Here is a 16921-nt window from a genome sequence, read left to right as displayed (position 1 = left end):
TCAATAGGTAATACCACTACACGGTAATTACTCATTTCGTGAACAACAACATGACATACACGTTCACGATTGTAGGGACAACATATACGTCACTTCACCAGATAAGTGAATATAATGGAACAACCCTTTTTAATTTGTTTCAATTATCTTTCTATTAATAAACTTATCTGTTATCACATGTTTGCATAATACGCAATAGCTCAAACAGGTTGCTACCTGTTATAGCAGAAATTGATGTGTGAAACAAAGATTTAGTCAAATATTTAGAAATTTTGGTTGTGGGCAAGTTGAAAAGTGGGAAGGTCATTAATTACGCGAACCTCACTTAAGTACATCGGCATTAAAACATAAGTGTAATTGGCTGTTGTGGTTGCTGTTGATTGTACGGTAATTATCGGATGGTACCCTGTGTTTGACTGTATGATCTTTCTTCGTCCATTTGTCCTAATTGTAGCAACTGTTGTCGTTGAATACGCCTAGACCGTGCTTCGTGGTCGTCCAACCATGCACTCTATAATAATTGTAAACAATAGGTACGTGTATGTTCACTTAAATATTATATAAGTGGCTCTACATACGTGTTATATGGGGTTCGTCATAAAATTACGGTAATTATTTGCGTCCACGACTAATTCTTTTCTTATTTTAATGAAACTTTGGCTGCTGGGGGGGTTTTAATTGTCCCATTTCATTTTCGTGTAAAATCAGGACCATAAAATTAAAAAGTTAATTGTAGGGGAAAGCTCTTGGATTAGTCAGACGTGTGTTCGACTAAATACTGTAGACCCTGCGTGATAATAAAGTCCGATTTATTTCGAGGGCCATATTGATTATTGCTTCTGGTAGACATTAGCTACTGCTCGTCACTAGAAATTCTGCCTTGTTTATAGAGTGATAAACTCCATGATGCCTCATTACTTTTGCTTTCCAGTTATTTTACGATCAGGATTGGGCGATCTACCCTTATACCATCATGTAGAACCAGCAGTGTTGTACGCCTATTATGGGCTACGTTTTTCATTACTTGCAATTACTGCAGCAACATGACGTTTTCAATACCTTCGGTCGGACATTATTTACAATTTTTATAACTCGCCGTTAATTATGAACAACCACACATAAAACGGGGACTTTTACTATACCAATCGATATAATTAAAACACGCCAAACGCCTATTTTACCAAATAACTTTTGTACCAAACTAAGATTAATGATCGATGCTAATTTACCGAACAATCATTAACGATACGATAGCCACAGATAATTGAAGAGACATGAACCATAAATAAAAAAATAATGAAACAACGATTCCGAACAAAGAAGTGCACGAAATCTCTCTCTTCCTTCCTTTCAAAAGGTCGCGTTGCCTGATAAGGGCAAAGCCAAACCACTAGTTCATATACACAGGTTGTTCCCTTTAAACGGAGTTTAAACATAAATATTTTCATAACGTTCATTAAATGCAAAATAACAGTTAAGGTGAAGTAGATGTCACTACTTATTTAACACATTTAGCAAAAGGAAAAGTGATCAGTTTCCAACCTTGTATCAGTTCTGTATCTAAAGTCTCCTCATTTACATAACGTCCACTACGATTAGCATCTGTAATTCGTGCGACATATTAAACTTAATAATAATAATAATTATTATTAATAAGTTAGCCATTAGTATCGTTTTGAAATTATGCATATGTGTCTGTAATCATGTTAATTCAGCGTCAAAACTAGTCTATAGGGTAGAAAACTCGATAAACAAGTGCCTGAAGATAAAACAATAAAAGCTAAATGCTCGTTTTTAATTAGGTTTAAATTAGAAACCCATTTAGAAGGCACAGTGAGCACGCAACGTTTATCCGGATTGAATGAATGAGGGTCAGTAGAAGACTTTAATAATACTTACACGAATTGTCTTATTTAAGTTTGCAAGAGATAACGTGTAATAAAAACCACGGAAACTTAAACGACCAATCCGAAATGGTTTCGTTATCTTAAAAACTAGGCATTAAATAAACAGCAATCGGTATTACGGTTTCGCTTCCTATCATGCTGGTTATAAATCAAGCAGCATAAACATATAAAAAAAACCTTTAAACATTAAGGGGTTTTGAAGTCATAAAATTTAAAAATTACGTCGCCCAAATAAAATGCTCCTGCCATCCATAAAGTGGAATAAAAGTTTGAGTACTTTTACTAAGTATTAAGCAAACGGAGGGCTTAACCGCCCCTTTTGCTTCACTGAAAGGTGGATAAACATATCCCATATTACATTATTGCACTTAAACCATTAATAAGATAAGTAAACACATATGTTTGTTGGCTGATATGTATAATTTAGCTACTGGTAATGAAATTCCGAGGATTTATAGGTAAAACTAAGATAAATCGTTTATTATTCATAGATGACTAATTAGCTCTGCTCTAGTCCTGGCTGATGTAAATAAACCTGTGGGAGCCATCTGCCATTTTTATGTGATATTTAGTTTAATCAGAAAAATTCACGATACGCTTTGTGAACACACGTGTGGATAGAACATCACAACCGCCCTCTATTTTCATTTATTTAAATGATGTCCGAATTCATTTGCATATTGTGTATCCCATATGGTACCTCCTGTTTTTATTTTTTCAGAAAATATAAATTCGTTGATCCTAATCTGATCATATTAAGTAAAATTCCTAGTTTTATATAATTTAAACATGTTCTAAAGATAATGAAAACGAATGGAAAAATGCATGGATTCAAAAGCGCAATGAATCACTAACAATATTCGTTGCAACGAGTAGTTACAAATTAGCAATAATGGTTCACCACATTTTCAGAAGTTGACAATTATTTTACAATATAATCTAATTTGCATAATTTGATTATCTATCCAGATTCATAATGTGTGATTCATAAAAATGTTAATTTGCCATATGATAGATTTTTGACACAGGTGTTTCAATGAATGCGTTACTAACAGCCGTGAATAAAAATTAACCCTGACGTGAGGAAACAATTTCCGGAAACAATGCCACATGTTATAAATTTTATGTAAATAGTGGAGATTTGTTTTAAGGCGAATCCCCTCGAGAGTGATTATTGATTACTTGAAATACGAAAAATTTGTGTTATAAAGTGGACTTAAATTTATTACTGTATCTTCATTTAAATGTAATGTAATTATACGACTCGTCACCATAGCCATAATTTATAGTAGTAATGATTTCAAATCCAAAGCTTTCACAAGATAAAGGTAGGATAAATTAATTTTGACGCACTTTAACCGTCTGTAGATAAATGTATCAGTCTAAATCTGCATTTATCACTGCTAATACACATGCTTTCATTTGTAACTGTTTTAATATGAGAGAGAGATTAACAGATATTGACTTGTCAAAAAAAATCTCACTCACAGAGGTCAATTTTTCTTTGCCAAAGACGCCACAAAAACGGGCACATTTACGTACTATGTATTAGTAAGAAAATTTTGGTGTATTACATAGCTAAACTAGCAATAAGAATAACACTTAATTTCTGAGATATTGTTGTTTAAAAACTATAAAAACGCCAACGTCGCATTTTACCGAATTATTTTTTTAAATGAGATTGATAAAATTGCAAAATTGTTATTTTTTTGAAGTGCATGAATAATTTATAACAGCTAATTTTAAGAGAAAGTGCGACGTTGGCGTTTTTACTGTATTGAATCAGCTAACATAAGTGTTTTAGAGAGTTTTAGTCATTAAAAAAATATTTTAAGCTAAGAAAATACAGCTTCAGTCTACAAAAATGTGAAATTAACAGCAAATTCAAATTCAAATTCAGCAAATTAGTGCCGGCAGCGGAGGCACTACTTTATTTTTAAATAAACAGTGTGGTCATTATGTAAATGGTTAAACGTGTCGTAATTGAGTGTGGAGGTGAATCACACAACAAATAATGATAAGTGTTATCATTTCGCGCCCTAAGTACATAAAAAAATACCAATATTGAGAATAAAGAGAAGAGGGTAGTTTGGGCTTTTTGAATTCAAATTAAGCTGATTATAATTCCGATAGTTAGTTTTTGTTGGAATTAAGAATTAGCATTTTTAACCTAATTGGGTATTGTAAACACGTTATCCCCAATGTGCTAAATGAAGAAAAAGTGTAACAAAAAACTACAAGATAGACGCAAATCTTTATGAATAGGAGGGTAAAGCAATTGGGGTTAAAAAAACTTTATTAGCTTGGCTTTGTTGTATTGTAAGGGTAAATTCTAGCAGGTAGTTAGGTCTTCAGGTGTGCCTTATTTACAAAGCAGGTTGAACCGTTCTCATTGTCACAATGTGATACTTTCTAAGCAATTTGACTTGTATGCAAAACAAGTCCAGGTGAATTTTTTTTCATGTTTAAACGGGCAACAATTCTGACAAAAAATACTTGTTAATATGTATTGGTAAATGATGGTGCAGCACGTCATCGTACCACCTACGGAGAGTTATGGAGTTATCGTAATGATCTGTTACCTTGTATTATTTTGCGGTTAAACTATAGTGCTGGTACCGTCAGAGGCTAAGTAGGTTGTAAGCACCCCTGAGATCGAGTATTATTACTCATCAAAGGTGAGCAAATGTTTTTTTCACTAATAAGTTGAAACGACGGGATACTGACCCTTCGGATTATTCTGAGGGTGAAATCTCATATTAATGGTGAAGATCTGTGGGAACTCTACTACCGCCACTACCAATCAAGGTAGATATATCTGAATTGGAGACACTTGTATACCGTTCCGCAATGTCTGCATTCGAATTGTTTAAGATGAAGTCGCAAAGGGGTAATCTGTGCTTACTTACTTAACTACACTATACACCTGTGTGTAATGATCCGTGGGCAATGTGTGGGGACTCCTGTTGTGCTTTTCAACTCATCAAAAATACACCCTTTTGAATTAACGGACTGGTGATACCATTATTCTACTATGTTGGCTACTATTATATGTTATTGTCAACATTTTCGACACCCAAGTATTCAGCTTTTGTTTAATGTTTAGCGGATTTATGTTCGTTAGGGGAACGCATTATTATACCCTTGTTGTACTTGCATTAGTCATACCTCCTGATCTTATTTAAAAAATACATTTAAATACATTTTTAAAAAATCTCTTTTCAGTCAACGTAGACGTGTGTACAAAACAATACCAGTCTTATCTTTCGTCCAGTCTTCAAGCTAATGAGTGATGACAATTCATTTTAACATTTTCTTCATTTACTTTGCAACATAATGTTTGGAAAGCGTCCCTTTTTTTTAAGACCTGTTAAATGGGCATTTTACATTCACCAGGTATAACGTCTACTGTTACCGACTGTGAAACAAGTTGTATGCTCTATTTCTATTAGTGCGTTATCCTTTTGAAAAAGGGGTAGCTTGTTAGGCAAGGACACTTGTTTCGCTTTTCTTTGGTTCCCCGATATTTTTTGGAAACCGTTTTGTAGGTATCACATCATTATAAATAATGAATCCAAGTTTTTATGAAAATATGGTTTATTTATAGGAAATAAAATGTTATCAGCGACAACAGACTTATAAAAAATTCTTGGTTATGTTATGTTGACAGAGAAGATAGATTATTACGTCGTGTAGTAAATACGTTGTTTTTTTATCGGAATAGTGACGTAATTTGTGGTTTGATAAGAAATATCACAAGTTAAAAAGTTACTTATCAGTCACTGACAGACTAAGTTGAAAGTGTTTTGATTTTTATTGTTAAAAGCGTAAATAATGACTTGATTGAAAAATAGAAAACACTTAAACGATGTAGGTATCTACGTGAAAATATTTGCATATTGCAGGAAAGTAAGAGCAAAAATATTTGTTCGGTGACATGAAATTGCAGTGTGGGAATTTGGAAAATTTTGCAATAGTCGTGAGTGAAATGTAATTAAATTATTGGACGGTCGTTATAAAATTAAAAGCTTCGATCAAAGCCGAAATGTTTCATAAACAATTTACCGATGAAAAATGTCCCTTTATCGTTGATAAATAATCGCTTTGTTTAATTCTCCTTTGCTGTTATGTTTAATTAATGATATTTTGTGGCAATTTAGAAATTCGAACCCTTATAATACCCGTTGTGTTTCGCATCGCGAATTCGATTAATTCATTTTGCAGGGACTCCAATCCAATTAGGTATAAGTCACAATACATTGTCAGAGTCGTTCATCAATAAAATGACTTGCATCTTCATGAACATATTTTCTGCATTTGCTCAGAAATATCGAGCTCTCAGAGAGAATGAAACAAGATTTCCGAAGCTGCAAAATGCGGCATTTTTTTATCTGGAAAAGAACGGTCAAATTATATTATTATTTTGTTGAATAGTTCAACGAGTTTGCGATAAATTATTAAAAGGAGTGAGTCCTTTGCAACCCTACTATCAAAGTTGGCGATGACATGACATTATGCACTAGCACTGCACTAGCTGTGGTATCGGCATTAGAATCGGGCGTGGAGATAATGCGTCACATCCTTTGATTAATGAATGCTAGGGCATTATATGACATTTCACTTTCCCGCCTTGCATGTGTATTCATACACAACCCTAAACTCAGAATAGAGTTAAGTGTAAATGTCATTAACTGTAACCAAAATCGTAATATCTACTAAGTATGTAATTTATTAAAGGGCCACCGTTGGATAGGTTCCAAATATTGTAAAAAATATTTCACAAGACAAGGAAACATAGGAAACATACATACACTAAATCTAAAGGCTACTTGAGTTACCCACCCTGCCTTGGTAACTTACAAATGAAATATACCTTTCGAGTAACACAAGTAGCATGTAGTTTTCATACATGCTACTCGTGTTACCTGTGGATCTGGTTATGACTGAAGTTATTTAACTTTTAAAAAAAGTGGGCGATCGAAAGCTTTTAATAACTACCTACCCATGGATGAAACTGCTTACCAGTCAACCGGCTGATTGTAATTTTACATAACCTTAAGTCACAGAAAATAACGTCGACATAGATTTATAAACGTTCTTGCTATCAGCTTCTGACTCGTTCTTTTATTTATTACTCCTGCCTCTACCTGAATTCATAAAGCATGTCTTGCCTTTTAATTAACTATGCTCGGCTCTCCAAATCAGTAAACTTAAAAACATCAAAAAACTATCAAAAACTGACACCTACTTAATTAACATTATTCATTTTACAAATCAGAAAAAATGCAAATGCGAAACTTACAATAAGTACGTATGTGTATATAAATTAAAACCTTCTAATAACTCTATAAACATATATTATGTAGTGGAAGCAATGAAGGTGATTTGGTGTTTTATGGCAGTGATTTACGGGTAAATTATTGGTAAATTATATTCACCACTTTATGGCATGACGTCACCTTCACCACACCTGTTACAAAAGAGGTAACAGGTGTTACTTACCATCGATAACATGAGGGTACATTTTACATTTATGCAGAATACTGATTTATACAAATAAGTATATCTACAACATTTAATCAACTATAAAAATAATCACTTGTATTAGTTTAATAATTATCAAACAATGTTATTTACAGACAATTTTAATATTTTAGTTATTTTATGAATATTAAACGTGTGCAATCTATTTAAATCTTAAATGGTGTTAGGTACTCAAGGTCCTATACTATGCCCATTATTTTACTTGATTATTTATAAATAATGCTAATGTTTGCTACTAACTAAACAATTCTAGTAGGTACTGAATTGTGTCTCAAAGAAACATTTCCAGGAGAAAATATTAAATAGGTTTTGCCTCAGCTGTGGATCTCCAAAAATATATAATTGTAGTAAAGTACTACTTTCGTGGTACCACTATGTAATTTAATTACAGTTAGACGTCAGACATAATTGGGAAAAACTTGACTCTAGTATTGCCTTTCTGATTGTTTCATTTAGTTTTGTCATTTTTCACAAAGTGTGTTGCAAATTATTAGTAAATTATTAAATTACTGTTAACTAACATACACAAAGTTTAAATATATTATTAAAGCGTCTCAATCAAATTTCATTTTCAATGTTAAGTTAATAAAAAAAGAAAAATGATTTCAGATATGGATCTAAAATATTATAATAATATGCAGATTTATCTTACAAGTTGTGCATATGCAAGGTTAAACAAACAATACTCGTTTTGTCATATTCATTTTTCTGGTTACATCATTTCTTGCAATATTTACGTTTATTGAATTTCTTATAGGTGAAAAAGGTATATCATGCTTCATGTTCCATATTATTAGCTCCACTTGCGATTTTACGCCAAGAATTTATGTTAATCTAAGAATTTGTGTGTATGGGTTTGAAGCAATAATAGTAATAGTTTATGTTGTGGTATATTTTTATTTTATTTTATGAATAAGTACAAATTACGTTAAAGTCAATGCAGTGTAAAAGCAATTTTCCTGCAGACTTTGCAAGAGAAATGTAGCATAGATTAATAAATAATTTATTGACGTGAATTATCGTCTTTGTTGGAACAACTGGTAATTTGAAACGAGTACTAATTTGACAGTCGAAAAAGTGTGTGATTTTTTGTCTTTTTGACGAGTTTGATGTCATTATTTGAATAAACAGTTACTGTAACTACAGTCATAACTCATACAATTTGGTTAGTTCCGTGCATTGTATTTGCGTCTTGTGTCTATTTTCATTGTTGTGTTGGCAGGGATTGAAAATGTGTCGTGTCCTAAAGTAGTCAAGAAACAGGGTTCGTGTGTAAGGTCATCAACTTCTTAAAGCAAAGCCAACTCAGAATCAAGTTCTCGTATCACTACTTTATAAATGATGCCTGTGCAACTTGGCCTCAGGCTAGTAAAGGCAAACACCGGGACCTGCAAAATAAAGCAAGAAAAGAAACCTAACAAAACAAAGATAAAGTCAGATTATCCCCACTTCCCAGTTCCCATTTATATAAGTTATATACGTTACGTGGCTGCTGGACTGCTCCAAGCGTCTTTCTACCAATGAAAAAACCTGAATCCACTTAAATTAATTTCTTGTTGGTTATCTCTTACCGTCATATAATATATTAGCAGGCAGAGCAACACTCATAATAATAATCATTATTATCATTATCGTACAACTATATTACATTCGCAAAATAACTAAGCAAAAGACAGGTAGTATCCTAGTATCAAACTAAATAATAGGTAGATATAGATACTATACCATCTGCATTAACAATTTTGCACAAGAATTACAATACAATGATACAATAAGTATTACGCAACTATCATCTCAAGGCGTTATGTGCAAAGCTCCCCTTTCGTCCCGAAAGCAAAATCACGAATAATTAATCTCGTAGCGAAAGAATACTATAACTGCGTCGTAAGAAAAGTAAACGCAGTACCACTGTTCCGAACTGAGGGCATATATCACAAAAGAAGGATAATGGTGGTCGACAACAGGTGTAGGCAGGTTCTGTCTGACTTCAAGATGTTATAATGCTCTAAGAAAGTCGATAGTCTATATAATTCACATGTTGACATTTGAAACACCCGTTCTTAAACTTAAAGGAAAATACATTTTGCTAGTTTATGTAAAAAACGTTAGTTAAAATAAGAAAAAAAAACAGCCAAAAGTACGTTAATTAAATTATCAATTAATCTGCATGAATTATATTTGTGTCAGTGGTAAGACTGGTAGCGCAGAGTCAGCCATGTATAGAACTTCTGAGATTTTAATAGAAAGGGGCCCATGATTGTGGTCAACCACCTCTGGTCTGCACGATGCCATATGTCCCATCAAAACAAAATCGTTTTTGTGTGTTTTGATGGTGTTCCAGTGAAGGTGGTACCGAATGAAGTACTTTGTGAGATCAAGTAGTGGTAAATTAGCGGACAAATCAGTCCAAGTGTCTAAACTAAAACGGTTGGTTTGTGGGAGAAGAAAGCTTTTTAGCGATGTGGCAATGCAGCATCGCTGCCTCAGCTGACACCTGCAGTGTGTATTCCTGTGGGGGCGGGGAGCGGGTGCTACTTCGGAACCGTGCACTCGCCAGTCCGTCACCCCGTTCCCCCCGAATTCAGGCTAACCGTCACAAATCTAGATGCAAGCAACAAGGAACATATACACTTACACAAACTGTAATCATCGCCAGCACCCAGCACTTCGTTGCCAGATCTTAAGCTGTGTTGCAACCAGTATCTGCGCATTTAATCAGAGTTTGTGCACCGCAGGGGCGGGGGAAGTGCAGCATGGCGTGATGTTCGTGACGTCACCGGAGGAGAGGGGGGAGAACGGGTATGATCGGCCACGTGTTCGTTCGGTTCGTCTCGTCTTATTATACTACGCGACCCACAGATCAAGGACAGTTTTACGAGCAATGTATATATAGTACTTATATGTCTTATCGTGTGGCTTAGTAAATGCTTCGTGCAATACACAGTGCATACTGCATAGGCGTAGGATCGCCGTTGGCAAACTCAGCTGCAACTGCAACCAAGGTCACGACAATCATGACTCTACTACATTAAATCAAACACAATAAACTGTCATTAACCTTCAGACTACATAATATTTTTTTCTCCACCCTGTACCCTCTGCCCCCATACCTGTTCCTTCCCAAAAATTAGCACGTGCGCATACCCACTACTGACTTACAGAGGGTACCTACTCGTACCTCAGTACTGTACTATACTGTATACTGCCCTAAGAAAAAAATCCCTGGGAAGAAAGTGCAACGTCTTATTATGGGACCTTAAACCCCACCTATGGCAACTTTAAATTTTAAATGGCCTTATCCCTATTACAGATGAAGGTCGTCACAGAAGATCTTTTTTGACAACCGTTAAGATTTGTGACATTTTTAATTAGCCTTGCAATACCCACAATATGGGGGTTACATAATTGAAATGTATGGCGTAACAAAACCACTTGTTAAGATTTAAGGCTTTTATAATGGCGGAAACGGAGATGTTGCAAAGAAAATCTCACTTTCTCGTTCACTTACAATTCTTATCTTATTGTTGCACTTTGCAAATTCAAGGTTAAACACTTATAAAAACTTCAGTAAAAGTAACTTTTTGCACAAAAGGTTTTCTAACAAAAAACTGACTGGATCATAACAAGTATAAACTTGCCATTGACATTAAGGTCAAATCGACACTTTTATCAGTTTTATCGCAAAAGCAATAAAAATAAATAAATATAAATTTCATTACTAATAAATAATATTGCGTAGTAAATATGATGCTGGTATACACCTTTTGTGGAAAATGTCAGATTCAAATTTCAGATACATATGGAAAATTTTATGCAAGTAATAAAAATTGTAATTGATATAAATGTTTAGTAGATGCGTAGGAATAATTATAATTACTTACTTGTTGCCGCGTCGAAATTAATTTTGAAGCATATATGCATTTAGGTATTACTAAATTACTTTTTAAAGTTAAACAATTTTTGTATGAACCTTGATTTTTAAATAGAAAAATATTTTACATAAAAGTGTCAACACTGCAGTGTTCGCCAGATATTCATTTTGGTTTTAACAATTTGTTTATTTTAATTATTATTATTGTAATTATTAATATTTCCAAATCGACAGGATAGGTTTTAATTAGTTGTGTGAAAGTCTTACTTTTCTAGGAGTCTCAGTTTTTGTGTAATAAATAAAAAAGTGTGTTTTCGAAAAAAAAAATTATTATTTATTTTATTTTAAAAACTAAGCAAAATCGACCATTTTATTCGCATCTAAGGCGAAATTCCGTTCTGTGAGAAAATCCAACCCTTAAACCAGTTTCACTAGTATCTCATTTGTAATTAACTAATAAAAATCACCTCCTACTTGTTTATCAGCAGCACAAAAAATTGCAAGACGATTGAAGCGTTTGTCATTGGATATGGGAGGGATATTGCACTCCCAACTGCAAAACAGAATCATAATGTCGGCCAAACCATTAGGAATTTTGCTGTTTTTAAAGAAAATTTCAAGTTTTCTATTACACCTGGGTTCAAAAATCGTACATAAATCGATTTGTTTTTGATAAAGATTGCTTCTCGCAGTTAACTGGTGTGCATGTATTCATATTTTTCCCCTTTTTTAGGATAAATCCCAAAGATTTTAATCATGCAGATGTAACCGAGTCATTATGTGATCTGCGTGTAAATGTCATTCTGCTGTTGTTTTACTTAAATAAAATAACACTTAAGTGTCTGATTTTTAGTAGATGTTACGCGTCTAGTAGCAGTTATGCTCCAGTTATTCATTTGGCAAAAGTGACAAATAGACGACATGAAAGGTAAAAACGTAGGTGCGATTGAAATGAAGACCTGGTTATCCGTGGACAAAGGCGTGTTGTCGCTTCTTGTTGTCAAGGCTTTAGATGTCGTAATTGCTTTCTAGTAGTCAAACGCAGCTATTAATTCGGCAGACATCAGTGCCACAAAATAGTGCATGAAATGAAAACGCAACAAGCACTCTATACAAATGTCGGTCGAGCATAACTGGCCAGGTGGCTTACATGCATAATTACTGGATTCACCTCTAGATCGGTGAGGAAGTGATGGAGGCGGTGGAGACGAGAAGGTTGTTGTGGTAGTCGGTAGCTGCATATCAGGATTGTAGGCTAATGCTCCCACAGGACCTGGGTTAGAGGTAGAAGAGGGGTATCGAGGTGGGACGAAATGTACGGTTCTCGCGCTCGCGCTGCATCTCATTGCATCTGCATCGAACGAGCTGCGTCGTACGTAATGTAGATTACAATAGGCCTCCGGCCTCCTGCTCGCGCTTGCTGCTGTCACCATCCCCTACTGAACGCTGTATTGATTACAACATCTGTATCACACTGGCTGTAATGTAGGTCAAGATTCGATCTTCTAACCTCTATTGTTGTGGGGTTTAGCTATTCAGAGTGCAGCACCTCTCACATTTCCATGTAAATGCACTGATTCGGACCTTTAATTATTTAATAGTCCTCCATCAAAAACCCCAAAACAGTATTCCCCAACATCTAAAAATAATCGCGCGGTGTGCTCGCTAGAGACAAATTAGGTGTCGATTATGAGGTTGTGTCATATTTTTGCAGCGCTAAAGCAATGCTCCCCTAGTGTAAACCCCCTGCTGCACTCATCTTGATGTATATTTTCATAGATGAATACATAAAAAAACAATTTCATAAATGTCATATTGCAGCAAAGGTAAATTGTGTCATTCAAGAAGTAGCAAGGATTGATGATTGGTATTAGTTATGTTCTTTGTTCGGAATGATATTCGAAATTCGACTCGCCTGAGATAATCTTTTTGAGAGAAAAATTTTAGAGTACTACTCGAAGAATGTATGAATATACCTGAATACGGATTAGTAATGATAAAATATCCATCGTAAATAAGCACTCATTGTGTGTCATTTTCATAAAATAACATACAGAACAATTTTTAATTGTTTAAAATGACAGTGACATATTATATTTAGCTTTGATTGAGCCTCATCTAGCCACTTAAACATATAGGATCCCAACTATCATTTTACCATAAAGAAGATAATTTGATTGATATTAGTTTTTTATTCGGGAATGTTAAGCTCTTTCATATTATAAAGTTGTCATTTCCATTAGTTTCTCACTGGAAATCTAGGCAATTCTACCCGATGCAAGAAAATTCACAATGATTGATTGAATTTAAATGACATTCAGCAGTAGACTCGGAAATTATATAATAATGTTGTGCACCCTTAGGATACGTTTTATATTTGCTGTATTTTACATATAATCTATTTGAATTTCATGTCTATGTCTTGTTATATACGTTGCCTTCGGCAAAACTCGAATCTGGCGAATTAATGTGTTGAATAAGTTATGTGAGGAGGGAAGTCTTTGATGTAAACAATAATTCCATAATATACAATTTTTCGAAAATATACATCTAATAAGACTACAAAATAAATTGAATTGGCAAACCGAAACTCAATAAAGTTAGCTTTCCGCTGCTTAGCAGCACCCTCTTGAGACGATTTATCTAACTACGTGGAGATATAAATTTTCAATATTTCGTCATCGGTGCATGAAAATAAATGTTAATAATAAAAAATTTCTTTGTGAGCATGTAGTTGAGGGAAGTAAGAACTTTTTTGTTGATCTAATCTCTCTATGCAATTTATCCTTTGTTAAGGCGTCCTAGTTCTTGTGCTTTTAAATATGTGTAAATAGCTGCACTCTGAGTGCATTTAATTTTGTAAAATTGAATAGAAGGATATTTTATTATTAATAGAGCCGGAGCTATGGTTTGAATGGGGTATCTCGGAAATCACTTTGCTTGTTGTGTAACCTTGTGTTGTGATCCGACGGCAAATGGATAATTGCAGTTTCGCTTAGTAAATGTCATAGTTCAGCAACGACAAGAGACTGTTTTGTAGCTGGATTATGACAGCTATAAAATAATGTTTTTGTTAATTGCTAGAAAACAAAGACAAATAAATGCAGCGCTGAAGATACGAGAAAGATGATTTCAATAGTCTTCTTTATTTATTCGTCATAGATAAACTTTCAATAATGGGTCACTAGAAATAATGGTTGTAGCAAATGATAAAATAAGAAAAAGTTTGGTAAGGTTTAATTTATTTACAATGAACTTATATTTAACCTTCGACACGGTGGGATATCGTATAAATAATAAACTTTTCACCCTAGTGTGTGTGTGAAAACAAGACTAGAACGAAAGAACAAAATAAAAACCGATACTTAAATAGACATGAAGTAAGTGGGAGTGTTTTTGGCAGGCTGATTTAAGATTGCGGAAGTAAATTTAAGCAGGACGTTATTTGAGTAACCTTTGAATAGCAAAGAGTAGTCATAAAAGTGAAGTTGGTCTTGGAAAAGCTTTAGGGTTGTTCCGAGTTGACCACTCGAAAGGAGCTTTTATTCGATATTACATAACTCAGAAGCGTCCTGTTTTTGACGTCTGGGTTATGAATACGATTATTTTTCCCATTTTACGTGTAATTTAGCTCCGTTTCACTTTTGTGAATCATACTTTGACTTATAACTAGAAATTAATTGTCGGCAGTGTTATTTAAAGATAATCAAGGGCATGTTTGTGGAAATTTGAAGCAATTAGATACTCCCCTACTGTTTGTCGCAGGACTATGGAAAGGAAAAGGAAACAATTTAGCTTAAATTTTATATCGATTTACGAGCAATTATTTTCAAATAAAGAAGATCGTTAACTATCGATACAACATCTATCAACATAAACAACATCATCCCCGGTGTGATTATCAATTATATTTAATCATGTGCAGATTGGAGTTGTCTTTCATTAGGTGCTTTAAAGCCAATTTCAGCAGCAATCAAATACTTCATTGACTATTTTGCATGTGTCAACAGTTACAACACTGTTTAGCAGAAATAAAGATAAAATAGAAGAAACTAATTGACTTTTATTATGGTTAATGATAGAAAGGAACAAGGGCCGGCATTATTAATAATTGTATTAATTAGTGCAATGTAACAAGCATTTGTTCTTTGCTTCTAAACACGTTTGTAATATAAAACTAAACTTCTAATGACATGAGAAACAATATGGAAATAAAAAACACTGCAAATTCCGAGTGATAAAGAAATACGATCAATAAAGAAACGGAAGTGGAATGACAAAGGGATTATGTGCAATCGCGCTTTCCGCTTTAGACATAACATAAATGCTTCAGAAATGTGTCGTTTTGAAGAGAGCACTTTGCTTGACGTACGGGTGGACTACTCGGAAGGCGCCATAAATAGGAATTACGAATTTGCTATACGATGTCTGATGGGACATATGGCTACATCCAAAGATTTCACTTGCCTTTTAAACCATCTATAACTGTTCTTTTCGCCAGAGTTTTATTATTTTGCGAACGATACTTCCCCCAATTTTATAGGGACGTTCTCTAGTGTAACGGCGAATACCGAACTTGGCAATTCTCCTCCACACAAATAATATAATAGCATACATCTTGCTCGTCCAAATTTAACCATTTATCTGATTCTTTCACGTGAAATTTACTAGCGACACAACTTATCAACTTTTTCAAAGAATCAGCAAATACATACGATCATCCATACCAATATTTTAATTTAATTATTATTATTATTTTTATTATTATTCACCACAGACGTCAAAGATTTATTTTCTGGAATGCTGAATGGGAACTAAAAAAACAGATCAAAACTATTCTAGTTTAAAATTTTTAATCATTGTATAACAGATACATTAAAATTTTATGTTTAAGATGGTAAAAAATCAGCTTCCGTTTATTTAATTTGATCTTGTGTTTAAAATCTTTTCATCTCAACTCAGTTTTAGATTATCAATACATAAAAGTTAAAAGTTAAGTTAAAGAACACCCACAACTTCAACTTCAAGGTAGTACAAAATTACACAAGAAACTAAGACCGGTAGAAAGAAATGTTTTTTTTTTCTCATGAACCAAAACTTAATAAAGCCTTTTCGGAGTAAGAGGTCACTGGGAGCTGGAGCCTAGCGAGTAAATCCCAAATAGCCCAGTCCGGCCCTGATTAAAACGAAAGTAAAAAACGTGTTGGGGGTTCAAGTGCTCGCGTTATTTTACACTGGTGCGGAACCCGTTTGGCAATGTATTTTAGCAATTTAGATTTTGCTAATGCATTTCTTATTTCTTAAATACCTATAAATCTGATGCAGTGCTTAAACTTTTAGGTAGTATCGTGTGTTATAGGGTGGAGAAATGTTTTTAAGATAACAATACGATCCGCGAATACTTTTCTCAGAGGAATGCTTGGAGTGGAATATGGGGGTGATTTAGGGATGTAAATTTTCTAAAAAGAATCTTGGGAGATATATATATAGATATATAAATTGTGTTGAGAGGTTTTTTTGTTAGAAATTGATCGAAATGTATGAAATAAATTAAATCAAGGGTCTCTGTGTGTTAAATCGGTGTGTTCATTGAAACAGG

Source organism: Tribolium castaneum, chromosome 10 (genome assembly GCF_031307605.1).
Source record: "Tribolium castaneum strain GA2 chromosome 10, icTriCast1.1, whole genome shotgun sequence".
Taxonomy (NCBI): Eukaryota; Metazoa; Arthropoda; class Insecta; order Coleoptera; family Tenebrionidae; genus Tribolium; species Tribolium castaneum.
This window is presented reverse-complemented; position numbering follows the sequence as displayed.